The following is a 13,787-nucleotide window of genomic DNA, read 5'->3' on the forward strand; positions in this document are numbered from 1 at the left end:
ATTTAGCTCCACTAGTACTTTGTGCGAGAGTGCTAAAAGCTATAAAACAGTTGCATCTCTTGTAGGAAAAACAGGTTGCCACAACTGCCTCTATAAAATACTTTTCTGCTTTTGTTGGGCAAGCTAAATAACTGATGTCTTTCCATGTCTTCAACTTTCTCTCACTACAGTCCCTATTGTTGTACACGCATGTGCTCATGCACCAACTAATTCATTCAAACAATATAACAGGACAGGGACTATCTCCAAAAGAGTTTCCAGATGGGAAAAGAATGATAATTTAGTTCACATTATTTGCAAATAAAAACAAATCTAAGATGTTTTATGTCTTTCCCTCTTCTGCTTTCTTTTATGCACAGACAGGAACACAGACAAATCTTAACTCTAATCAAGCAGTTGCTCCTACCTGCTGGGAAGATAGAGAGATGTTATTGTTATGACTTTGTTAATTACTTGGGAGGTGTCAGACACTGTGGTGAGGAGCAGCAGTATAATCAGAACTTGGATAGACATCCAGGAATAGATAGCCAGAGGGAGCACTGGATCACTGCTGATTCAACAGAAACACTCAATCTTCATTTATATTGTTTTGGATTGGATTTACCACTGATGCAGCTACAATGGAGATACAGCACAGACACTTTTTCTCGGTAGATCTCCTTAGAACTCTACAGAGATGTTCCCAGAGTCTTTGGAGCCAAGTACCCAATCTACAACAAGGGCAGGGATGTAGCTAGTCACTTTGATGTGTGTCTTGGTAACTTCCAGCTTTTAGCCTTTAAAGTTGGTTAGGAACTCGGTTACCAGACGTCCATGTTTCCCGGGGACAGTCCCCGGATTTACAAATCTGTCCCCGGACAAAATCCATCCCCGGAATGTCCCCAGATTTCAATTAATGTCCCTGGATTTATATTTTAAGTGTTGTAGATTTATTATTAGGGAATGGATGTTGCGTGATTGGTTCAATGGCACAAGACACATCATATGGGGACTTCCAGTGAGGCAAAATGGCGGGTGCCACGGCAGTGAGCAGCTCCTGAAGCCAGCCAGAGCCAACTGCACTACTAGGCTGGATCCGAGCTGCTGAGACTGCCGCCGCCGCCACTGCCGAGAGGGAACCGGGAGCACCCGGCGCGTGAACTGGGGGAACTCCTGACTCCCCCACGACCCAAATTGAGCCGGGAGCGAGAGCGCCTGACCACCTGACCGATTGCCCAGCAGTGCTCCGGGGCCAGGAAACACCGGAGCTGACACAGGGAGGAGGAGAGGAGAAAGAGAAGGAGAAAAAAGAGGGGAGCCCCGACCTTGCCGTTACTTCGCACAGCACATAGTTACATTATGGAATTTAGTCCTAGTAACATGTAGTAATGGCCACCAATTTAGGATGGCTTTAAAAGAGGATTAGACAAATTCATGAACTACTAGCCATGATGACCATGTACTGCCTTCACTGTCAGAGGCGGTATGTGCCTGAATACCTGGTGGGAATCACAAGTGAAGAGAGTGCTGTTATACTCAGGATGTTGAACTAGATTGGCCTTTGCCTTGATTCAGTATGGTTCAGAACCACTGGTGCTTCATATATTCTTATGATGTTGATTTTAGTGTAAGATTTCACTAAAATGCATTATTTTCCTTCCACTTTCAGTTAAATCTTACATATTGCTTACTGGAATATTTTGTGATCTTCCTGTTTCTCATTTTAAGGCTATAAACTCTTCTCACATTATTTAACTTTTACTTGTCTGACCACATTTCTATTTAATTTGCTCTTTATTGGCTTGCTTTCCATTTTGCATTAAACATGAATAATGCTTCATGAAATGTTGACTGAATTTGAATCCTAGATTCTGAACTATATCAGAATCTAGGATTAACATACAAGTATGAAGGTAAGATTTGGAATTGTCATTTTAGATTTATGTCAAAAATTGTGTTTGCATGATCCATCTATCCAAAGTTACACTTACAAGAGTAATATATACTTAAATCAGTATCAGTATAAACTATTATTTACCTTTGTTCACTAAATCTAAACATTATACATTATTGTACATTATATTGTAATGTAATTACTCTGGTGTTCATGCTTACCTATAACTCAGTCTACAAGTTTGAATTAGTATTATTTTTTTAAATTATTTTATTTAACTGTTATATTAACACGCAACCAAACTTGTAAGTCTGTGCAACTATGCTTGTAATATTTTTTTTTGAAATGTAAAAAAATCAATAAAAATAATTTCAAACGAAACACAAAAACAAGATAAATATGTAACTGGGTGAGAAAAATGGAAGCTAAGGCTTTTAAATGGCTACAAGAGCCCCAAGGTATTTGAAGCCACAGATTTCTGAACACTTTTCAACACATTCAGTCATGGTTTGGGATCAAATGTAACAGCTAGTTCTCATTAGATGTTTTAATTTGTTTGCTGAAACTGCAATTTATCATTTGGTAACCACAAGTAAGTACATGTTTCATTTGCACATTAGATCTGGTGCAAAAGAAATGTTAGTAATGCAGTTTTATAGACCAATTCAGACTTATGATTCCAAACTGCTATATCAAGAAACTAAATTTGTCACAAAATCTGATAATCACTAAACAGAGATAGTAAACCCAAATAAATTATTTGCCTCTAAAGAACCATTGAAAGCTGCCTACAACTCTCAGTTAGACCCTGCCAGGGCGGCAGAGCTTTTCGACCTATAGGCCCTGTCAAAGGTTAGCATATATAGAACTGCTGTTTATTGTAATTGGAGGCAGCCATTCATTTATCTTAAGAAGGTTCTTTCCAATCGTATGATCAGAGATTTTCTAACTGCAGATGCCAGCAACTGAGCCAAGATCTGACACATGTAAAATAAGCGCTCCACCAATGAGCTATGGTCTCACTTCACAAGCTCTCACAGACGGGCTACATGAATAAAAACTATCTTATTATGAGTCAGACCACAGGTCCTTCAAATCCACTATTGCTTACCCTGACTGGCAGCAATTCCCTAAGCCTCAACTGATGTTTGAAATCCTTTAACGGCCAGGTATTGAACATGAAGGTCCCAGGCCTCAGAGAGGTTAGGCTGGCCTCAACTAGAGCCAGGGCCTTCTCGGCTGCGGCTCCAATCTGGTGGAACGCTCTGTCAGAAGAGACTAGGGCCCTGCGGGACTTGACATCTTTCCGCAGGGCCTGCAAGACAGAGTTGTTCCACCAGGCCTTTGGTCAGGGCGCAGCCTGACTCCCTCCTCTGGCAACCTGCACAGAGTTTTGCTTAATGGTTGCCATTAACTTGATTTTAATTAATTTTTATAATGAAATGTTTTTAGAATGTTGGTTTATTTGATTGTTTGATTATTTGATTGTTGTTAGCCGCCCTGAGCCCGGCTTCGGCTGGGGAGGGCGGGATATAAATAAAATTTATTATTATTATTATTATTATTATTATTATTATTATTATTATTATTATGGAGTCTTTTGCATGCCAGTCATGTGCTTCAACATTCAGCTGTGGGTTGTCCCTACTGTACAAGGAAAGTTGTAGAAATATCAATGATCGTGATGCACAGTAGCAGTTGGAGAGTTAGCGTCACTTTTGACAACAAATATTCTCGCCCCCCCCTTTTTTTAGCTGATGGGACAAGAATTTGATTTGCAAGTTGAAGAAGATTTTGGATCACCAACTGCAGCTGAATATATATCAGCTCACATCTTGACTAAAATTGCAAGCAATGTTACGTGAGTCTTCTAACACAAACACATACCCATTCACTTATCATAAGTGAAGTACAAACATCTGCAAAATGTTAAAAAAAACTTTTAAAAAGGAGAGGGAAAGCTCTTTTCAAAGATTCATCTGGCAGCTGGCCCACACAAAATACCACTGCTAGTAACAGAGCTGCCGATTCTCCTAGTAAAGACTTCTAATTTGCATATTTAAATAAGTGCATGATTGCAATCGTCCATTGCTTATCACTGAGGTTACCTAGCCAATTGCTAAAACAAGGCTCATATTATCCTCCTCATTCTGAGCATACATATTGCAACCCTGTTGTTACATTCCATTTGTATCCAACTCTTTCTTCTCTGAATCTTAGTTATCACCACCTCATCAAATAGATTAAGAGGGAGGGCTAGCGATTACTCACATCATTATGTATTTCAAAGTGTGCAAAATCTGGATCAGCAATATTATTTGGAAGTGTCCTTTGGCATTTGTAGAAAAAGGGCCACGTTATAAGGTTCTTGACATTTGTCTCTTCCTTGTAACTGCTGTTTATTATTATACAGCACTAGTCTGGTTATAAACACCAGAGTATTAATAAAGGAAAATAACACATGCAAGGTTTACAAACATTATATCTATGTTATACACCTCCTAGAAGTCCTTATCTGAGTTGCCTATTACAGTGAAAGTTTGGGGAACAGAAATCAGCCATTATAAATTTGTGCCTAAATACACTAAGTAAGAAGGCTCGTTTGTGCAACATGTTGAATACTAGAGCTCAGTTCTATATGAAGTATTATTATTATTATTATTATTAAAATTTGCATACCACCCTTCACTCAAAGATCACAGGGCAATTCACATAAAAATTAAAAATGAGAACACAAAATACATAATAAAAATAGAAACAAACCAATGGACCCCCCCTTTTTTTAAGATCTGGGGAATGTTTTTGGGACAAGCAAAGGCAAATTTTACTTTTATTTTTAATACAGCTGTCTTGTGCAAGAGAGGTTCTGTGCAAATGAGCTGTTTTAAAAATAAAAATACAAAAGCATGCCTTCAGGAACAACCAATGGGAAAAGGCAGGGTACAACCTTTCCTTGCAGCTGATGGAAACAAAACAGAAGCAGGGTGTGTGGTGAAAACAGCAGCTAGTGAAATGTCACCACAGATGTAAAAAAAAGCTCACCCACACAATGTGCTTCAGTGTGTCCACAGTTGGGTAACATGCAATTTTATATTGGATTTTCTTCCCTTATCCAATTATCCATGGATTGGGGAAATCCGCAGTTAGCAGGGTTGGTGGTAAAGTGCTGGCTGCCACTTGAACGAAGACATTGTGTGGACACCACAGACACACAAGCAGCTTTAAGTCCCTATTAAACTCCAGTGTGGATGAGCCCTGAGTTAAGTATAGTTTTTACAATAAAAAATAATAATCCTATTTCCCATCCAACCTATGAATAAGTCACATCCTCTATAAATGCATGACTTTAAAAGAAAGTTAATACTTCCTATAAATAATATCAACAAAATTCATTTAATTTGAATCAACAGAACTTTGTTCAGAGGAAATATGTTTAAGGTGGAAAATGAGAGCATTAAAACAAGTAAATTCAATTTTGTGTGTGTGTTTGAATTTTAGAGACATAAAATATTTTACCTTTTCTTTTTTTGCAGCTGAGCATTGGGGGAAATGACATAAACATATTGTACAGTGAGGAGCAGGGGTGCTCAAATGAACATTCTGCCTACAGGCCTCTCAGTCTTAAAAAGGCCTTTAGCCCTTACATCATCCACCTGTTTTGTCCTCAGATTTCCCTCAGCACGTGTGTGTGTGTGTGTGTGTACATCCTCAACAGCCACTATTGAGAACAATAGATCTTTATTTGCTATATACAGTTTTCAAAATCAGACATTGTTAAACTTTTAAATAGATTCTTAAAGTTTTAAAATATGCTTTATTTTATTTTTAAATGTATTGTTTTTGCTACTTTGCTGTATGCTGCTCTAGGCTCAATTGGCAGGAAGGGTGCAATAGAAATTTAACAAATAATAATGCTGAAATAATACATGCAAACTGCATCAGAATGCAGTTTATAGAAGATTGGTTTCATACGTCAGGGAGGGTTTTATGTGTGCTAACTTTCCCCCTCACCATCACAAAAGTGAAACACCTTTCATGCAAATGACACTTCGGAAGTCATTAGTATAACAGAAATCATCAAATTTTGCAAACAGAAAATCAAAGTATGTGATAATATTCTGTCTGTAGCTGCCACAGAATAGGGGCAGGCCAGGAACTACTTGCTGTAAGCAGACAGTATCATTAAGCTGGTCAGAGTGCCATTCCTTGGCACACAAGTGTATAACAGATTCATAGAATCATAGAATTGTAGAGTTGGAAGGGACCATGAGGGCCATCTAGTCCAACCTCCTGCAATGCAAGATTTTTTTGCCCAACATGGGGCTAAAACACACGATCCGGAGGATAAGAATCTCATGCTCTTCTGTCTCAAAATGCTCCATAAATCAAGTATGATACCACAGGTGCAATAGCTGTTTGTTGCAAAAAAGGGAAGCATTAGTCCTTTCTGAATTCTAAGAAGGCCAAATGACAATACCAGAGCTGCACTCTAGGTTCAAAACAAACCAAAAACCAGAATACATTTCAGGGGCAAATGGAATAACCTATCGCTGAAGCCAAACTACGGAGTTCGTGAAAGGCAGGAAAGCTCTGGATAATAGCAGAGAGGAGAATGGCACTAAAGAGAGGTTATACTGCATTGTCAATTTTAAATAAATAATTGGAGCAAACTCCCTCCAGTCTAGTAGGACCTTTAAAGACTCTACTTTAAGGAGAATGATTCCATCACATTAAAAATTTAGCGCTACAGTGGCTAACAGGTTAAGTTAAAACTGAAAAGCCCCTGGCTCAAAATGTCACCTCTGCCATAAGCCCCATGTGTGGCTTTAGATAAGCAATTATATGTGAATCTCAGCTTGCCCCCCACCCACCTCCACCCTTAGCTGCTAGACTGGGATAATATTAGTGACCTGCCTTACATGTTTGTTGTAAGGTTTACAGAGAAAATGGGCATGATGTTATTTGAAAACTAAAGTGCTATATAAATGTGGAGCACCATTTCATTTCTAATCTGCAATTTGGTGTTTTATTCCTTTTAAGACGGCAACACAAAACACACAAGGTATCATTCTTGTGTGCCTAGTTCATTAGATTGGGCTAGTGTTCCTGAGTTGTATCATGTTATAATTCTCTTCAAGAATATCTAATCAGAATAAAGTGTTTGATTCCTTAGCACAGGCATAGGCATACTCGGCCCTCCAGATGTTTTTGGCCTACAACTCCCATGATCCCTAGCTAACAGGACCAGTGGTCAGCGATGATGGGAATTGTAGTCCCACAACATCTGGAGGACTGAGTTTGCCTATGCCTGCCTTAGCACTGCAAGGCATGTTTGACATGCAGATGTGATCTACATACACTTCTGTAGTTCCTGCTCTCTGCCTAGCTAGTCCCCTAGGCACCAACACACATGTGAGACACATTTTCTTGACGCCTTGTGCTTGATGTCATTCTATACCAGACTTCCTCAGCCTCGGCCCTCCAGATGTTTTGAGACTACAATTCCCATCATCCCTGACCACTGGTCCTGCTAGCTAGGGATCATGGGAGTTGTAGGCCAAAAACTTCTGGAGGGCAAGGTTGAGGAAGCCTGTTCTATACAAACCCAGAATGGGACTCCCTCCATAGCAACAGAATGCTGGTTAGGCAGGGTTCCTGTCCTGCTGAAGAAGCCACAAGCATGTGTATTCCACATGTACTTGCACAGAACCCTTCAAAGTGATGCTGAACGTGCAATGTTATAAGAACCTGAGTGATGTTGTCATCCAGATTAGCTTCCACATTTTCACTGCCCCACTTCATGCATTAAGTACCCATAGGGTACTTGAGGCATACTTATGGTAGGGATTGTGTCAGCAATCCATTTCACTCATCGATGTGAGGGCCCAGGGGTGTCCCTTTTAATCTGGCAAATGCCGTATGCTAAGGAAGTGGCCGCGGCCTGCACTTCCATATTGGCCTTTGCAGTATAATGTGGTTTCCCTGAAGTTTTTGCCTGTTGTATTTATAATAGACTTTCATCCAAGCTTGCTTTGTTGGTAACTTTTACACTGCTGGGTAACAGTTCTGAGGTGGTAACAAACAGCTTCAGTGCTTGTGTCAGGAGAAATAAAACTGTTATTATTTAAAACACTTCAAAGGCCACAGCTCTGCAGAGTTGTCGTGAATATAAAACAACAACCAGGCTGTAGAACACCAGGCTGCCCCCTCAACAATAAGCTGTCTTCTCTCCAACTTACTTTTGGATTCCTGCCAGTTGCCCATTTGCTTTACACCATCAATTTATATTCACTGAGATGGTGTAAGGTTCTAGAACAGAAATTATTATCAAATTTGCCTGCCAAACATATGAGCAGCAAAAGCTGGTCTTTCAGAGGCCTTTGTGTACAATCCAAGGACCCAATTCTGTAAATACTTTCTGCTATGTATTCAGTACTTTTAAAGACTCAGTAAAGTCAAAGGTACTACACCTGCTAGTAAAAAACTAAAAGCAAATGGGGTTATGATGTTCTTACCTTCATCATTTTAAGTTGTTCCACTAGCACCTTTTTTTTAAAAAAAAAACCACCAAAACCTCCAGATGGGCAAAAATGCAACAGAATTAGTTAGCATTTTGGGCATTATCCTTTTATTTTATTTTTGTACACTAACTGTTTGCCAACATTTATTATCAGTTACAAAATGTGCTATTGTTTTAACAAGTTGCACACTAGAAGAGGTATACTGAGAATACCTCACATGTTTTGTATGGAGCAATAACCCCTCTGTGTCTGAGGTGAGTCTGAATTCTCTTTTCAAAATGTGGGAAGTCTTTTGCACTTTAATGAAAAATGTCTGTCCTGTAAGAATGACAGGTTTCAGTGGAACTATGTGATTATACTTCAACAGTGGAGCATTGCTCCTCTGAGTTTGAAGGGATTTACTCCTAGGTAAGTGAGCATAGGATTTCAGGTTAAGCATGCAGCTTCATCATCTGAGAGAAGAGATCAGACACATAAATGGCCACAGACAGATCAGAATTTAGCTGGCCATAAGCCAAAACCACTTCCCAAGCCATTTTCCTCCCAGTAGGTTCTGAGATTAGATATAACCTCCAACACCCGCTAAACACACACACACACACACACACACACACGAAGAAAAAACACCTGTGGAGAAGTGGTTTCAAGGGAAAGTGAATGCAGGAGAATAATTCAGCACCACATTCTATGCTTTAGTTTGTCCCCACACTACTTTAGTGAAATTTTAGCAGGCAGGGTACGCCACCATAAAGTGTAATTAAAGCACAAGTTGAACATCAGATTGCACTAGAAACAGCAGACTCCAAAACGTGGAAGACTGTGAACTTATGCTCAAAAAATGCATTTAGGATGGTAAAAGCTACTGCAACTGGGAAGGGAATGTAGAATGTTTCATATAATGGATGAAGTTTCTCTGAGTATGCTAAATGCACTCTGGGCAAATGCTCAGAGGAGAAAATACAAAGAAGATGGAAATGCAGGCAAACAAAGAACCTCGTAGGAGCCAACTCCTAGAGGCTGTGGGGGCTTCGGCCCCCACAATAAAAGATTTGAGGGGGCCAGGCCCCCACAAAGTTGATGGGCATTCCCATTCAAATGGTCTGTGTGCACTTCATCACATGATCTATTATGTGGGGCAGGGCTTACCTGGGCCCCCACAATATTTTATTCAAGTTGCCACCCCTGAAGAACTGGATAGGTTTGGATGCAGTAAGCAAAAATCTCAGCACCAGAAGAAGCAAGAGTTAAATTACAGGGTTTAATGCTGTGAGGAGACCATCTATTAGCAGTGTCCAGCAATGGAGAAATGTAGTGTATGTAACAAATGTGGTCACTTTATTAAAGCATGCAACCAGTCTAAGAGAGATCAGAAGAAAGTTCAATAGAGGCAAGCAGATACCTCTCCACCCACCAGTGCAGAGGAGGCCTTTTACATTGGCATTCTGATAAGAATAGTCCCAAGTCCAGAGGAGTGAAGCTGATATAACTCTTCAACATAAGTGTACGTACTAAAACAAGGAGGCAGTGCTAGGAATGAAAATCTGCCATTCAGGAACTATTAAGCTAAACTGAAGGTCTTCACACTGAACACAGATGCCTTTGAAGGTACAGGCAGGATAGATAGTAAATATGATGTTGCACTGATGAAGCCAAACAGGCCAATGGTGCATGGTCTGTGTAGGTTTCTTTGGTACTTCAAATAATTTAAATGCCTTTGTGACATTTGGAATAATTGGAAAGGGGGTGGATTAGTCATTCATCAGTGGTGGTCTGATGGATTCCTGGTGGAAATAGCGTAAATGTCATTTTCCTACCAGGGATCCTAGTAACAGTCAAGTCTCTGATGTGGACAGTAGACCCAAAGCCATGACCTCTATTTTCCCTATGCTACAAGACTACTTCTTGTAGATTACTTCTTCTGTGGATTCCTAGGACAGAAGGAAGGGGAGGCAAACAATCTGGTGCATTATGAGCTCCTTTGAGAGTTTTGTGAGAGTTGTTTTGGAATGCATGCAAAGCTTAAAATCCTTTCGAGTGAAGACCCCACTTGTCCCTTGATCTCTCTGTACTTACAAGTGAACTTGAGGAAGTCATTTGCAGTGAGGAAAAAAATAGGATGCTCACCGGTCAACCAAGCTTATATTTGTGTACCCCTGCCCGCTTCAGTGAGAGAGCTCCAGCAATGGAGAGCGCTAGGAAATTAATGTGATAATGTTACTCTGGGCAGAGAACAGGGGATACACTGTCTCCTGCCAGCATTTAGCAAATTTAATACAGGCAATGACCATTTTGTGTGGGGGTTGTGTTCCTTACCCTCATGCGTGTTGGCAGAGCACACGTAAGCCCACTCCATCCCATTCTCTCTCCTTTTCCAGCCACTTCTGGGTTGCGGTGATGCACGCAAAAAGAGAATTGCCTGTACACAAACAAATCCTTCCAAGATGTGGAGGCTATGCACAGAGTCAAATGTATGACTTGATGTTGTTGTAATTTAAATTTGTATGCTGCCCTTTATCCATAGATATCATGGCAGTTTGCAACATCTTATTGTAGATGTGTACAAAGAGCTCTTAGGGAGCAGAATCATTGCTTTGAGATTTTACTTGGAAAGCTCAGAAATGCAGAGAAGTATGTAGACAAGCTCTTTGGGGACACAGTAGAAAGACAGAGAGGTCTGTTTCGGAAAACAAGGGTTTTAAGCTAAGTCAGTTCATACTGATGTAGTAGGATACCATTCATGAAAAAGGAATACACCTCTCTGGTATTGCATCCATAGCAGGGGTGAGGAATGTGTAACCTGTCAGATGTTGTTGGTCTACAGTTGCTATAATCCCTGCATTGGCTACTCTGGCTAGGGCTGATGAAAGCTGGAATCTAGTTCTCTGAGCTATAGTCTCTCATGCCAAGGATGAGAGGGGGAATGCAGTCACAATGGGAGTTTGCTACAGAGAGATGTGTTTGCATGTGTGACATACATATCTAGTGAAAAAGCTGCGGACAACAGTCACAATCTAGATGGGAAATTAATGTTAATTCATGAGAGGCGTCAGTAGTTTTGTAGCACACCAGTTCCTATAACATCGGTAAATATAGTTCTGTAGTCTTGGAAGATAAATTTAGGTTACAATGCTGAAGGAGTGGCTCTTCAGAAATTCTATCCGTTCCATATATAGGGCAAGCTAGACCAGTAGAACTAAGGGTTTTTGGTATTTGAATAAGATAGTGGGAAAGAGCTTTAGATTTACTGTACACTGGGCAGCTTTGGGAGAAAGGCTGAGCTATGCAAACGAGGCTCCATTTGTGCTACAATGGAACCAAACTGCTGGTTCTTAAAACAGTAGTCGTAGTACTGTAGTAGTAGTAGTAATAAAGTTTGCATAGCAGTTTTATAATTGACATGTAGAACAAAGTTGATAGTAGAAGTATATGGGTGTGAGATAACCACAGTTAGTGGTTATCTGAGTGTTCTGTGTCCTAAAAGATAGGACAGGATAGACCTCAGTCCAATAGATGTTATTGACATGTGAACCAAAACAGTGGAGGATGAATCAATAGCAAAATCCCCATAAAAAGGACACATAAAGAAGAACTATATAGATAGAGAGGAGTGTGTGTGAGTGCTCGCATGCTATTGCTGGAGGTCTTAAAGCAAGATGGGTGAGTTCCAAAACCTACTATCAGAACAGAATGTATAGGAGGGATATCAGAAACCTGATAGAGAAGTGATTATCAATGGGATGCAATTATCCATAATTATAAAATTTACAGAAAATGTAGAGCAGATTGAAGTGGCAATGTTATTGCTTTATATGTCAAGGAGGCTATTGTATGCAATAAATTAGAAACCCATGGGAGAGTAAATTAAATCACAAAAATCCCCCTAATGAACGTTCCAATTGTAATCTTGAGGCGGGGAGCAAGGAGGCAGCCAAATAAACCCCAGTAGTCTTCTAATAATGTCTTTCAATTTACATTATTATGATTCAGTAAGTTTTCTAGGGTCTAATATTTTGTCCTAAACATCTCCAGTCAAATAGCTTGATGGAAAATGCGATGAAAATTGTAAAAACAACTGATGAGAAAAGCATCAGACTCAAAAACAGATACATATTTTGTATTTTCATTGACAGGCAACACAATTAAAGCCATGGAAATTGCTGAAGATCTGTTCCTCAACAGAAAAACCAGGAACATGAAGGGAAGAACCACAATGCAGTGCCCCCAAATAACCTTTAAAGTTCAAACTCATAAATTGCATAAGAGAGTGAAACAAAAATAGCTAAGTAATGTGTATCACTATATCAAAATTAAGTGACAAATCATGATTGCATACTGGTAACAAGTGGGTGCAGAAAACTGTCATTAAATAAAGAGGTTGCAGCTACATCTTATGAAAACTTCATCTCTTACAAATTTTGAAAGATGAGAGGAAATACTAAGAAGGGGGGGGGACAGTCAGAAGCATCAGGAAGCAATCCAACATGCAAAGTGGAGGGGTGTCTAGAAATGAAACTACAAAGGTATAGTCACTTCTGGAGTGAAGGAATTCCAGAGAACAGTGTTAATAACCTGGGGCTAAAATGCTAAATGGCTAGAATGTTTGCTTACTAAGTAAAAGGGGAGTTGCAAGGATTATAGGTATCCATGGAAACATGTGACTGTACTCTAACGGCACCATCCTTATAAAAGAGAAAGTGGTTGGACACAGAAATGTGGGCAGGCTCTTAGTCCAGTAACTAGGGTAGATACATAGCAAACCACCTTAATAAATAAACCTTTCATTCTGATAAAAGACTGCTTGCAGGTTCCTTCTAGTAGAGATTACAAAACATTACACCACCTACTGAGAGTCTTATCCTAAGCTTTCCTTGGAAGTAAATGCCACTGAGTCCAGAGGGATTTAGTTCCTAATAAGTGTGGTTAGAATTGTCGTCATGTGGCATGACCCTGCTTTGTTTACTCAAAAGTAAATCTGGACACCTAATGCTGCAGTCCTAAGCATATTTATCTCAAGCAAAATTGTATCAAATTCACTGGTACTATTTTCTGATTAATTCTAATATAATTTTTTTTGGGGGGGGGAAGCTGCACACATATTTTGCATGGATAGTTTGCATTTGTTTTGATGAAATTCATATCATCAACTTAGTTCAGTTTTGCCATTTAACTTCCAGGATGGTGGGCTTGATTATTCCATAAACAAGTTTATGTGTTGTACAGGACCTCAGAACCATGGAGACACTTGTCACAGGAACAGGCTCTGTGAATCAATACAACTGCCTCTGCGAAGCAAACTGTCCTTTAGTTCACAGCTATATAACTGTGACAATACACAAGGAACAAACACAAGAAACATTTCCAAATGTTCTTGTTTCAGCTCATGAAGGAAGGCT

General features: G+C 39.7%; 1 protein-coding gene across 15 annotated transcripts in view; it reads right to left on the reverse strand.

Annotated features, from left to right (window-relative positions):
* The window catches only part of MEIS2 (Meis homeobox 2), a 243,008-nt gene that overhangs the window by 103,964 nt on the left and 125,257 nt on the right, over positions 1 to 13,787 (reverse strand). The gene's annotated exons all lie outside the window — the stretch shown is intronic.

Source organism: Podarcis raffonei, chromosome 1, assembly GCF_027172205.1.
Source record: "Podarcis raffonei isolate rPodRaf1 chromosome 1, rPodRaf1.pri, whole genome shotgun sequence".
NCBI lineage: Eukaryota > Metazoa > Chordata > Lepidosauria > Squamata > Lacertidae > Podarcis > Podarcis raffonei.